The 15,000-nt window shown below is 36.3% G+C and overlaps 1 long non-coding RNA gene across 1 annotated transcript in view; it reads left to right on the forward strand.

Moving 5' to 3' along the window:
* Window positions 1-7,180, forward strand: part of LOC128250335 (uncharacterized) — a 32,172-nt gene extending 24,992 nt beyond the window's left edge. Inside the window, exon 3 of the long non-coding RNA XR_016237525.1 lies at window positions 6,053-7,180. This is a non-coding gene — a long non-coding RNA (uncharacterized LOC128250335). The remainder of the gene's footprint in view (window positions 1-6,052) is intronic.
* The last annotated feature ends 7,820 nt before the right edge of the window (window positions 7,181-15,000 follow it).

Here is a 15,000-nt window from a genome sequence, read left to right on the forward strand (position 1 = left end):
GTTACATTAGGAGGGGGAAAAAATACGAGGGAAAAAAAATAATTAAGGAACAATCACACAAAGAATGGAAGTACATTAAAGTGATCCTATCTCAATTCAAGTAAATTATAAAGATTACTTTGTATCTCACCTTCAGAATCTCTCTCTCTCTCTCTCTCTCTCTCTTCTTAAGATTTGAGAGAAAGACAGATTAAATAGCATAGGTATTGACCCATGGCCTAGAGAAACTGACCACCATGATTATTAGTGTGATTATTTACCTTGGTGGAATTCACCATGATGAAATTTACCTGGTGAAATTTACCTAGACCCACATATACATGTACATATATATATATGAATACCCGTCAGAGTGTAAGTATCTTGAGAGAAAAGCTGAACATTAGAAGCATCAGTTGTGGTGTGCAAGAGAGACGATTGCGCTGGTATGGACATGTGGTGAGAATGGATGAGGATAGCTGCGTGAAAAAGTGCCACACCCTAACAGTTGAGGGAACCCGTGGAAGAGGTAGGCCCAGGAAGACCTGGGCTGAGGTGGTGAGGCAAGACCTTTGTACATTGGGCCTCACCGAGGCGATGACTACTGACCGAGACCTTTGGAAATGTGCTGTGCGTGAGAAGACCCGACAAGCCAAGTAAGATCGTTGCCAGTGCCCCTGGACTGGCTCTTGTGCGGGTGGCACATGAGATGCACCATTTTGAGCGTGGCCGTTGCCAGTACCGCCTGACTGGCACCCGTAGGATTTTCGAGTGAGATCGTTGCCAGTGCCCCTGGACTGGCTTGTGCGGGTGGCACATAAAAGACACCATTTCGAGCGTGGCCGTTTTCGTGCGGGTGACACGTAAAAGCACCCACTACACTCTCTGAGTGGTTGGCGTTAGGAAGGGCATCCAGCTGTAGAAACTCTGCCAAATTAGATTGGAGCCTGGTGTTGCCATCCGGTTTCACCAGTCCTCAGTCAAATCGTCCAACCCATGCTAGCATGGAAAGTGGACGTTAAACGATGATGATGATGATGATGATATATATATATATATATATCTATAAATAAATATAATAAATATAAGAGACGAAAATGTACGTATGCCGCTATATGTTTTCATATATAAAAATACAAAATGGGACAAGAAAGCAAAACATCCAGACAGTTAGGTGATACAAAAAAGGGACAACAAAACATCCAGAGAGACGATACAAAGAAAACAAGGATGGGTCATTCGGAGTTTTCTTTCCTCAGTTGAGTTCGAGATTATCTTTGCAATTTCAGCTGGTTATACTCGAGATATACTTATCTTCATTATCAATGTTATTAAAAACTCTACAGAATATTTGCAGTTCTGAATAGGAACACAGAATTACCCCAAGTGAAGTTACCAGTACCAGTATCTCTTTCTGAGTTTGAGTACTATATAATAAACTGTTGTGGATAACTGGCATCTAAACCAATTTGAGAGATAATAACTTATCCCTTTTACACACACTCTCTCTCTCTTTCTCCCTCTCTCTCTCTCGCTCTCGCTCTTTCGCTCTCGCTCTCTCTCTTTCGCTCTCGCTCTCTCTCTTTCGCTCTCTCTCTCTCTCTCTCTCGCTCTCGCTCTCTCTCTTTCACTCTCTCTCTCCCTCTCGCTCTCTCTCTCTCTCTCTCTCTCTCTCTCTCTCTCTCTTTCGCTCTCTCTCTCTCTCTATATATATATGATGAGCTTTTTTTCAGTTTCTGTTTACCAGTCCACTCCGAAGGTTTTGGTTGGTCAGCCTAGGATGACAGAGAAAGACACTTGTTCAAAGCATCACATGGTGTAACTGAACTAGGAACCATGTGGTTGGGAATCAAGCTTCTTACCACACAGCCATATATGAAATGGCAATAAAACAATATATTTAGTAAATTATACATTCCACTTGGTAAAAAGGAAAAATATTAAATGCTTTTCTTATAATTCAGTTGCATGACTGTGTGAATTCGTAGCAAAAAACCCCCCAAAAACAACACATTTTGGAAGACGCCTTTTGTATATGTATCTGTAGATGTGTACATGCATGTATGTGTGTGAATGTGTGTATGTGCACATACATGCACACACACTCACATACACATACACCTCCATAAAGAACAGAAAACCTGTTCTGTAAGAGAATGGAATGGTTTAACATAAATGCCAATAATAATGATGATGATATTGTTAATGATAATGAGGAGGAAGAGGAGGAAAAAGAAAAGGAAGAGGAGGAGGGGTTGTGGTGGAGAGAGAAGGAAGAGGGATGAGAGGAGGTAGAGGAGGAGAAAGAGGAGAAGAAGATGAAGAAAAAGAAGAAGGAACTTGGTCAATAAGTATGATGATGGTGATAAGTTGTGGACGTCATTAATGAAGTATATTATTATATACTTCTTAATCAGTCCAGAAATATTTGTAGCTCACATTTGGCTCCAGCTCGTATCTAAGCATTGGATTTGTCTGTTTCTATCCAGTCTCCTCGGCTGATGTTTGTGCCAAATGTGACTTCTCGGAGATTCAGAGCAAGAGTAAACAGAATTGATCAAATGGATTTCATAATTTTGCTATAAAATGGAATAAACGAAACTTTGTGGCTAAATAGACAACTAAATGAATAGCAATAATAATTATGTAGGAGTGGCTGTGTGGTAAGTAGCTTGCTTACCAACCACATGGTTCTGGGTTCAGTCCCACTACGTGGCACCGTGTGAGTGGATTTGGTAGATGGAAACTGAAAGAAGCCCGTCATATATATGTATATACATATATGTGTGTGTGTGTGTGTATGTTTGTGTGTCTGTCTTTGTCCCCCCAACATCGCTTGACAACCGATGCTGGTGTGTTTACGTCCCCGTAACTTAGCGGTTCGGCAAAAGAGAGCGATAGAATAAGTACTAGGCTTACAAAGAATAAGTCCTGGGGTCGATTTGCTTGACTAAAGGCGGTGCTCCAGCATGGCCACAGTCAAATGACTGAAACAAGTAAAAGAGTAAAGAGTAAAGAGTAAAGAGTTATAGAATGAAGCAGAGTTGAACATTTGCATTTCTTAACTTCCCTATAACTATAACGTAACATATGGCATGGAGTAAACAAAACTTTGTGACTAAATAGATAAATAAGTGAATGACAATAATAATTATAAGGAGTGTTAAAGTGAGAGAGAATTGAATATAGGGTTTCTTAAATTTACTATAACATATGATATGGAGTAAACGAAATCGTATGGGTAAATAGATAAATTAATGAATAATAAAAGTAACTATAATTAGTGCTATAAAATGAAGGATTAAATGTGTCAGGTTGGAAATACATATACACATATACCCACATACACACATACATACAATGGGTTTCCACAAATTTCTTTCCACCAAATCCACTTACAAGGCTTTGGTCAGCCCAAGGCTATAATAAAAGACACTTATCTAAGGTGTCATACAGTTGGACTGAACCTGAAATCATGTGGTGGCTGCAAAGCAATTCCAAAAGGTATTGAGTTCTCTCTTGTATGAATGTTTTTTTGTGGGGGGAGGATTAATCATATCATATAGATTTGTGTCTATATACATATGCATATATATATATATATGTGTGTGTGTGTGCGTGTGTGTGTGTGTGTGTGTGTGTGTGTGTATATATGTGTGTGTATATATATATATATATATATATATATATATATATATATATATAAGTTCAAAAAAAGGAAAAAGACAAAAAACAATAACAAAAAACAACAACGGGAGGACGTGATACGGATAGCGTTACTAGACGCTCGGGAAAGGAAAGAGAGAGAGTATGACGTTTCGAGCGGAGCTCTTCGTCGGAAACAAAGGAAGTTCAAAGAAGGGAAAAACGGAATATATATATATACATACACATATATATATATGGCACAGAGCTTCCCAAAACTGGATATCTAAGCATTATCAAAAGCATAATTAGACTACTTATGAAGAAAACTGAATAATACCAATGTATTATTTGGTTTTCTTCATAAACTATAAGTCCACAAACACTTTCCACTTTACAAGAATGAAGGACAACTCAGAACAGCAAAACTAAGATATAAGAAATCTACAATCGAGCATAATGTGTGTATTCCTATTACCTGCTGCCCAAACAGATATCACTATGGTTTCAACACCTGGACAGTACCATTCAATTCAGCAGTATCCACAGCATTAAAGACATAAATGCTGCCTAAGAATTCACTATCTTATTACTATAAGTAACAACATCAGAGTAAGTAAATAATCCTTTCTACTTAACGCACAAAGCCTCAAATTTGTGGAGAGGGATCTAGTCAATTACACTGACCCCAATGCTTCACTGGTACTTATTTAATTAACCACGAAAGGATGAAAGGCAAAGTCAACCTTAGCGGAACTTGAACTTAGAACGTAGCGGTGGGTGAAATACTGCTAAGCATTTCATCCAGTGCACTAACGATTTGGCCAGCTCACTGCCTTAGAGAAAACAAATAATGATAACTTAAAGACAGAAAATAGTACTTATGACAAAGAACTAATTCCAAACAGGACATTCAGACAATACAACAGACATAGACAACTAGATACTTTGTTTCTCAATCAACATCATATCACACATATGATATCACACCCAAAGCAAGCCAAATAAAGATTAGTGGAACAGTGTAATTTAGATGACAATTTATTCACACACACACACACACACACACGCACGCACACACACACACACACACACACACACACACACACACACACACACACACACACACACACACACTCACTCACTCATACATAAGTGTACACACAATGCCCCTGCCTACTCTAAAATGGCAACTATCTAAATTACACAAAAATGAAAATAACACTGACATCTCATTTTAACAGATATATTTACCAAAATTACATTAAAATTTCATAAAATACTAAAGAGTAAATTTATTCAGTAAAATCACCATTGGCTTCAACCACGGCCTCCAGACAACTTTGGAATCTTCAGCAACTCTTTTGAACGGTCTCCTTGTTTAAGTTGGTGAATGCTGCCATTATGCATGCCTTCAGTTCATTTTTTACATTGTTCAAGAACATTGTTTACAAGATACACTGTTCCACTAATCTTTATTTGGCTTGCTTTGGGTGTAATATCATGTGTGATATGATGTTGATTGAGAAACAAAGTATCTAGTTGTCTATGTCTGTTGTATTGTCTGAATGTCCTGTTTGGAACTAGTTCTTTGTCTGAATGTTACATTCATCATCACAAAACTCTCCATCGAGAAGACAAAACCATGAAGTTATAGAAATGGTGTTGAAATTTGGAACTTCATTGGCCCAAAATAAGATTATAAAGAACTGTAAAGAACTACCCTTCTACTATAAGTGGAAGGCCTGAAATTTTAGGGGAAGAGTTAATCAGTTACATTGACCTCAGTACTCAACTGGTACTTATTTTATTCATCCTGAATGGATGAAAAGCAAGGCCGATGTCAGAAGAATTTGAACTCAGAAAGTAAATAAAGTAGTAAATAAAGCTACTAAGCAATTTGTCTAGTAATTGCTTAGTAGCAATTGCTTACTAGTAGTAGTAATTTGTCTAGTGATGTAACATTTCTGCCAGCTTGATGCTTTGTAAAAAAATAATAATAAAATAGAAATATAAAAAATATATAAATAGTATAAAAGATGCAGTTGTATCTTCAAAGCAATATGCATGCACATGCACATATGCATGCATATGCACACACACACACACACACACAAGTATATATATTTTTTGTTTGCTATAATATTTTTACATTAAACCTGAATTAGGTGTAGTGACTTAACAACAGAAACATTGGCATGTCAATCAAGTTGAGATTGACCCAGTTAAGTTTATGTATGTGAGTGGTCACACATACACACACACACGCATGCATACACATACATACATACACAATAGTTGCCCTGACTGAAGCGCAAAAGTGAATATAACTGTTTTAATAACTGACTTAGGTCATTCAAATTGCTAATGTTAGCAAAATAACTCATCCTCTACTGTAACTCTTTTTCCTGTTGTTTCCTTATTGCAGCCAAATAATGGATCCCAAGCAGAGTCAATGTAGCATCATTGAGTTCTTGAGGACAGACGAGTACAGGATGTTCAACATCAACAGAAGGCTGCAAGTTGTTTACATCATTGACAAACTCAGATGGATGTAGAAGTTTAAAGAAGTGGGAACTGGCATTGAAGATTACCCACATAATAAAAGAAATCAGCTATGACCACTGACATAGATTGCCAGTGAGTGGACAAACTGATTTGTGCAAACAGATAAGTCACGATCTATGTTCTTGCTGTGTAACTGGACTGTGACCACAATAATGTTACAGAAGATGGTAGAAGATTATGGGTATAAAAAAGTGTGTGAATATGAGCCCTTTGGCAGTTTATACCTGATCTGAGGGGGAAAAGAGTGGAAGTGCTGAGGCCAACGAAGTTACTTTTTCCGAATCTGAGGGAAGAGGATGAAACATGGGTGTAGCTTTATGATGAAAGCTCAGTATATGGAATGGTGTCACAGTCTTTCTCTAAGGTCTATGAAGTTCAAGAGTAATTAACTCAAAAAGTATTTTGGGGAATGACAAAGCCATCATTCTTCTTGATTTTCTTGAATGTGGCTACATTGTATACAAAAAAAAAACAGTACATTGATTCATTGAAAAAGCTTAGAGAAGCTTTTAGGAGGAAGAGGCTGAACAAGACTCTGAAAACAATCCATATTCAGAATGACAGTGCATGACCACACATATGTTTGGTAACAAATCAAGGAATCAGCAAACTGGATTAGTCAGTGGTCTCCTATTCATTGTACAGTCCAAATATAAATTTGGTCCCATGAAGAACTACAGACTTTGGGAACAATGATTTGATGACACAGACGAGATGAAAGTGGCTGTGAACAAATAGATGCAACAGTGCAGATCTGAGTTTTTTCAAAGAGGACTCAAGAGTTGGTTTCAACAATAGCACAAATGCATCCCTTGTGATAAAGACCATCTTCAGTAGTACCTTCGTTCTACTCAATAAATAAAAGATTTACTATTCCAGCATGTGGAATTTGAACAACCTTTGTCAATTAATAAAAAAATGTTATGCCCATTTCTGCATTACTTTCACAATACCTTTCATATACACAGTGGACCCTTGATTTAATACTCACCTTCTTGTAATTTGAGCATATGCTATGACACCTCATCACCACTATCGTCTTCTTTCCAGCTACTTTTAAATAATTTGGGTTAGCCATGTATCTCCTCCATAGCAAGGAACCTTTGCTCTTTCCTCTAGTTTAGCTTCTCAACCAATGGCATAAAACCACTTCCCTCTACAACTCCACTCAGCTGAGAGGGCTTTTCCTTTGTCTTGAGAATTACTTGGCAACACGGTGTCATCTAGTTTACTATGTAAAAGGGTTAGCATTATGAGGGTCATCCAACCATAGAAGCCATGCCAAAGCAGACATAGGTGCTTAATGCAGTTCTCTGACTCACTAAATCCTATTAAACTGTTCAACCCATGCCTTCAAAGAAGATGGATGCTAAATAATGGTGGTGATGATAATGATGATGATATATGTGTGTGATATATGTATGTATACACATGCATACATAAGCAAAAACACACACACTCACACATACACATACACATATAGATATGGATATATGCTAACACTAACATGCTAGTTAAATGATCTCATTACAAACCCAACCAAGCAGGTGACTTCAAAAATGTGAATAGATTCGGTTCTATAACAATTTGCCTATGTCATACTGTGTTCATGTCCTTTATACATTTGAATACATATGTACGTACATACACACATACATACATACATACATACATATATCATACATTCATATATATATATATATATATATATATATATATAAATGTAGTTGTGTATGTGTGAAAGAATGTGTGTTTGTGTGAGGATATGGGTGTGTACATGTGGGTGTGTGTTTGAGTGTGTCTCTATGTGCTTGTATGATACTATTGTATATGTGAATATATTTCTTTTGTAGTTTTGTAAATATAAGTCTTTGTGCATTTCTGGTCGTTACACATTTGTATAAATACATGCATCAATAAGTAAATATATGACAAATATATGTTTGTGATTATGTATTCCATGTGCGTATTTGTGTATTTCTTTAATGCATATATATTTATATATATATATATATATATATATATATATATATATATATATATATATGCATACATGCACATACATACATACATGTTAACATAAGGGTGGAGATCAGTGAAAAAGATCAGTGAACTACTGAAAAATATACAGTTTCTCTACCCAGATTAGAAGTTCAGGTTTATACCTGTAATTATTGGGGCACTGGGATAAGTAACATTCTGTCTAAGTACCAATCTTGAGAAATTAGTCTTCTCAAATCCAGAAGGAAGAAAACTGATTTGAAGACTACAGATCCAAGCCATTACTGGAACTGTAAAAATTTGTAAAACTTTCTAGAATTTTATCATTTAAGAATGTAGCGGCACAATCAGTCAGCGTCATATTGGATGAGATCTCACAACAGCCATTGCCATCTCCGGAACTGGAGCGAGACCTCACCTGGATATAACGGCAAACTGGATATAAGGGCCCAGCAAACAGGTTCTATCTCTTCTTCACTGCAAGCACTTGTTGAACACACTTCGCTGGCTGGGTCTCCAGGCTAGTCTGCTTGTCGTATCTCCAGAGGCAATGGGCCAGCGTAACGAAGATACAACGAACACACACAGCTTGAGATGGCATACTGAGAGCAACACACTTCACCTTCAGTGTAACTTGTAAATAAAACTGGTTGAGAATTTGAATTTTACTTAAGACTTCTTTCCTCACCTGCTGGAGCCTGAAACAACACAAAAAACAAAAATTAATGGGAGAAGGCAATATTCAGCCGATATCTAAATGGTGACCCCGAATGTATGAATAATTTCTGGCAGCCAAAAGGAGCTGCAGGACACCAGAAGACTCCACTTAACTTCCAGCCATCGTTCCGTCTGCTGCCACATTTGAATTGCCCCATGTGGAAACAGGACTTCACCAGTCGCATGCCATTTTCTGGTGATTTTTTCAACTGACAAAAAAAAAACAAACAAAAAAACAAATTTATTGGTACAAGCACACACATACATTCACACAGTGTTTTTGGTATATTTTTTTTTGTTTTCTTTGTGAAGGAAACAGGAAATGTGTCAAGGTCGACAGGAAGCGGTGCAGCTTCCTAGGTCTAAACAACAGTAGTATTATTCCCTTCATGGGACTGTCACATTAAGTTGACAGCATACAACTACTTCATCGTATCACTTCTGCATAAATCTCTCTGAGAGATTTAGAAATGTATTATTACAAAATTTCATGTTGGCTCTTTGTTTCAACTTCTTGTCCACGGCAAAAATTGTAGACTGCAGCATACACATGATCACAAAAGCATAAGTTTCACAACCTGTGAAGTAAACACAGTGATATCACTTGGCACACTGCCTCATGAAGGTCACTGCTAGCTCTCATCGTATATGCAACAGTGTACTGCCATCTGTTGGTGCACTACAGAACTAGTATGCAAATTTTTTGATATCACCTCATATTTGGTGAGAATGTAATTTTTATTTGTATATTGCTAATATATATTGTTACAGTTTTCCATACCAACAAAAAATTATTAATCTCTAGTTTAGGACCTGGTCACAAAAATGAAAATGAAATAGTGCAATAGGTGTAGAATAATGTGTAGTAGACAAAGATGAAAAAAAAATGCGTGCTGATGGTGGGGAAAGGACTTGGAAAATTCATATCGTGAATTTTCCAAGTCCTCTCACTACCCCAACCCGTTCATTGGCACAAACTTTTTTTCATATTCATTTACTACATGTTATTTTAAACCTATTACACTTGTTTTTTTGGTGACTGAGTGTCAAAGTTGGGTTACTGGATCATGTGAATTTCCTGAGTCTTCTCCCCCACCTACCCCCATTCATCAGTGCGCATTTTTTTTGCATATTCGTTTACTGCACAATATTTTACACCTATTACACTATTTTTTTTTTTCATTTTTGTGAACAGGTCCTAAACTAGAGATTAACCCAAAAAATATACACACTCACAGACAATAAAAGAAAATTAAACTTTTTCCCAAATGTATTCTAAGTGTCAGAAGCCATGTCATCATTAAATGAAATTAATGGAACCAAACTTGGTTAACTGGGGACAACTGTTGTTATCATTGTTTAGCCCCAGATTGGCTCTAAAAAGAAAGACCTATGATTAAAGGTTGCAGCCATGATCTTGCCTTAGTTTTTAGACATATAGCATCAATGATGCTATGCACATTATATACAAGCTATATGATATGTCCTTACTTTTGTGGTAGGATAGATGGGATTCTAAGGAAATTTGGTGGGTTTTTTTAAGCTGATCAAGCAATCATTAAGAGGTCCCTTGTTAGAATAGTATAACATTTATAATAGTATAGCATTTATAATAGTATAACTTGTAGAATTCAGCATTGAGACATTGAGAATAGTAAAATCGATTTCTACCTCTTGAAAAGCTCAGCACCATACTACATCAAAACATTTGTCAATTTTCCAAATCTGTCTCTACTTTTACAGTAAAATCTCCTTATCACTAGATGCATTTGGCCATTTTATGTTAAGTGTCAAAGCACAATTATTGTGAACAAAATACAAGCCAGACACTTCCAATAGTTGTTTAACACCCTATCGAGGGCCTCTGCAATTTTTTTATACTCAAAATTTAAAAGAGTTGTTAAAATGTGGACATTTCTCTTTCCACCCCCTCTCTGCCAATTTGTTTTATTTTTGTTTCTTTTCTGTCTCTTTCGGCATCTATTTGCATGTCTTTCTCCTGTTTACCCTGTTTTTATCTCCCTTCCTCCTGGTTCTGTACCCTTGTTCTTTTTTTTTCTTTTGACCACTCTCTCTTCTTATCTCCCTCCTCTGCACTCTAGATTACATCTAATGTTCTGAATAACTTAGAGACATTTCACATTAGGTATATTTCCCATTAGCTATATATGTTGGTTTTAAAAGCAGGCAAGCTGCCCACAGTGAACTTTCACAGGGCGGTTAACTTACAGGAATGTACAAGAATAAAGCAGGATATTTAATCTGGAATAATTTGGAATGGTGACGAGACTCATTATTATGTTGGCAAGCCAAAAATAGAACCTTCATGCAATCATTAACCTTTAGAATGTTGTCTTTCTGCATATAAAAACATTGTCATTTGTGGACTGTTGTGGATGTCATTTGGGGTCACTAATTAAAAGTTTTTTGCTAACACTTCAACCCATTTCTAGATAATTTAACCATTTCATTGGCTTCCTAACTTTCATACTCTTTTTCTGACTGTCTATCTCTATTTTTATATATAAATAATGAGTGTGTACATACATATACATATCCAGATACACACACACACACACACACACACACACTGACATACGTGTACATATATTTATGTCCACATATACATACATACATAATTTATATGCATACATACACAAATGCACACTTACACACATACTAACATTATCATCATCATCATTCAATGCCCATTTTCCATGGAAGCATAGGTTGGACAAACATACATGGGTTGGACATATATGCATACATACATATTACTAATCCTTTTCTTATAACCTTAGCCTTCACCAAAACCATTATGCTTGTTAGTGACTCTGATATCAAAATAATCATGTGCATGCATACAAATACTTTTTATATTTTTTTTACATTTCAAAAAATGAAAACAAATTATTTAATAGTGATATAAACAAGAGTATTTTTTGCACTAAAAGCCAATATGAGTTTTTTTTTCTCATGGTATCTACTGCAGTATATTTTATTCCAATAGAACATCCATGTTTAAGTGAAGATAAATATTACCTCTTGGTATTAATATTGCCTCTATCATGAATATAAATCTTTTTTAACAAGCTCACTGGCTAATCGTGATGCCAGCACCTGTTCTGGCAGTTATTCTATATATCACTAGCAGGGAAATGTGTTGCTGCTATCTCTAGTGGTCAAGTGTCCATCATTGACAAAACCAAGGAAGATTGAAATCACATGATCTGGTGGGGATTTATCTCCCCACTAGCGATATAAACAATAGTGATTTTTACACCAAAAGCCAATATGAAAGCTTCTCTCATGGTATCTACTGCAGTACAGTTTGTACCAACAGAACATCCAAGTTTCAGTGAGGATAAATATTACCTCTCGAAATAATTAGATGTTCCTGTGAAGACATATGATGATGCAAGATTATTTATCTAACAACATCCATACGTTGAAAAGAAGGCTTTATAGAGATGATGGGTTATTAATAATACGGTATGAGTAGCCATGAATTAAATAGACTTAGAAAAACCTCACGTAATTCTTTGGTTATATATCTAAATGACTTAAAGGATAATCAGATGGGGCAATGCCTGGCAAATATGGTTGGTAGGGCATCATTTCTCATTGAAGCTGCTCCAGCCTTCAGAATGTCATCCGGCTTGAAATTTCTGGAACCACTGTTGACACTGGCTTGCACTTATTGTTTGATCCTCATATTAAGAGAGGAGAAGTGAGAAGGAGTGAAGAGAGGAAGTAGGTGTCAGATGAAGAGAGGAGAGGAGGGGAGTTGAGCCCATGTGGTGCAAAGGAACGAAGAAAGAAGTTTAATTCCTGTTCACAGCGAAGGCGGGAGTCCGATGGCCCCATTCAAAGACAATCTGAATACAGACAAGTGTTGAAGTGAATGACTGGTAGAGCAGAAATGGTGTGAGATTGGGGTATCATCACCCTCTGCCCTCTAACCCCATGCCTAACTACCAACAACAGACTATTTGAAAAAAATACACAGCTCAAACCAAAGAAGAACCTGAAGGAAAAAAATAATAGCACTACCAATAAGGAAAGGACAACTGGAACCAGTGATCTAAGGGATTTAAGTGAAAATCAGAAGACTTTAGATGAGTTGCAGGAAGTAATGAATAAAGAAGTAAGAAAAAGATTGCCAGCATTAAACGGTACCAACAGAAGGAAGCTGTTAGAAATGACTAGGAAAGTAGATTCTGTTATCAGTAGAATAGATACTAAAAATATAGGAGACACTAAAAAATATATATATGCATACATACATGTATGTAGGTATATATACAGGGTGTCCTCCCAAAAATTGACATCATTTCATAGTCTAATAAGATAGCCAATTCTCACTCAAATGATCTCAAATTTTAACAACGTGCGTAAAAACTAAGTTTTCTTTCTTTCTTTTTTGTTCAGAGTGAAGAATGACATTTACTAGAAATGAAAAAGCATTGTGTGTTAGAATGTACTCAAACACAGTCAAGCAAGAATGTGCAGCATACATTTTCGAGAAAGTTCAATAAAAATGCACCAACTGGAAAGCAGATTTGGACATGACACAAAAAATTCAAAGAGGAAGGCTGTCTGTGTAAAACAAAGGAAACTATCATCAATCAGGCCTGGGAAACATTTGTGAGAAGCCCCTAGAAATCCTGTAAGAAGAGCATCTATGGAAACCCAGCTTTCTTGTACAACATTTTGGTGTGTAATAAGGAAATGCTTGCAAATGACACCCTATAAGCTGCAGCTCATTCAAGCCTTAAACACTGATGACAAGGGAAAGTGCATGCAATTCTATGTCACTATACAAGGAAAACTTGAAGATGAGGAGTTTGAAAAGCATCTTGTTTTCAGTGATGAGGCCACATTTCATATGAATGGCAAAGTCAGCAAGTATAATGTTTGTATTTGTGGGGAAGAAAATCCCCATGCACATAAGGAATTCATCGAAAGTGAATGTGTTCTGTACAATCTCCAAGAATCATCTTTATGAGCCATTTTTCTTTGAGGGAAATGTGACTGGTGGTGTTTATCTGCAAATGCATCAAAAATGGTTATTTGATGAGCTCATTGCAAAAGAACATAAATGCTTCATTTTCCAACAGGATGGGGCTCCACCTCACTGGAAGCTAACTGTGCAAGCTTATCTCACGAGAGAGATGGATGAGGCATGACAGTGATAATGATGATATGCTGTTGAAATGGCCACCACATTCATCTGACGATTTTTTTCTATGAGGTTATGTGAAAGAACTGGTCTATATGCCTCACCCTCTTCTTACAAGCCTAGAGGAACTCAAGCAGATAATCACTGAGGCACTGGGGAATGTTAAGCAAGACAAGCTACAGTGTGGTTGAGAAGAGCTGGACTACTAATTTGACATGTGTCGTGTCACAGGTGGTGTGCATATTGAACATTCGTGAAGCTTTGTGAAATCAGTTATAAAATCTATATCCCTTTGAATCTCTTGTTCAAATTTTGATAAATAATTTTTTTATTGTTCAATGTGAAGCCTATTTAATTTCGTTTGCCTTGGATATGTAGATACTCAGATATTCACATTTCAAATGATGTCAATTTGTTTGAAACACCATGTGTATGTACATACATATGTTTCATCTAGTTTTCTGTTTGTTGCATTTTTGTTGGTTTTTTTGTTTGTTGTACTTTCATCTAATTTTTCTTTTGGCTTTGTTCTTTCTGTTCAACCTTTGATATAAATATATATATATATATATATATATATATATATATATATATATATATATATATACACACAGACATATATATATACATACAAAAAGGTTACAGAAAGCTGATCCTATCTAAAAATAGCAGATAGCTTCTCTAGTCTGTGTGCAAAATTGCCATGTTTAATAAATCTTAATGTCCATACCTGTCATTATATATATATACAACCTCTTCCCACTTTCTACTCTTCTTGACTGACATCTTTGAGACGCACCCACCTTAAACTTCTTAAATATCAGGTTTTCTGAAGTGGGAATTCATTTGTTGATAATTCTATGGATTACTCAACAAGTTGTTGTTCACTGGTTTACATGAGTGCCTGA

Source organism: Octopus bimaculoides, chromosome 20 (genome assembly GCF_046866305.1).
Source record: "Octopus bimaculoides isolate indiv1 chromosome 20, ASM4686630v1, whole genome shotgun sequence".
In the NCBI taxonomy this organism is placed as follows: domain Eukaryota; kingdom Metazoa; phylum Mollusca; class Cephalopoda; order Octopoda; family Octopodidae; genus Octopus; species Octopus bimaculoides.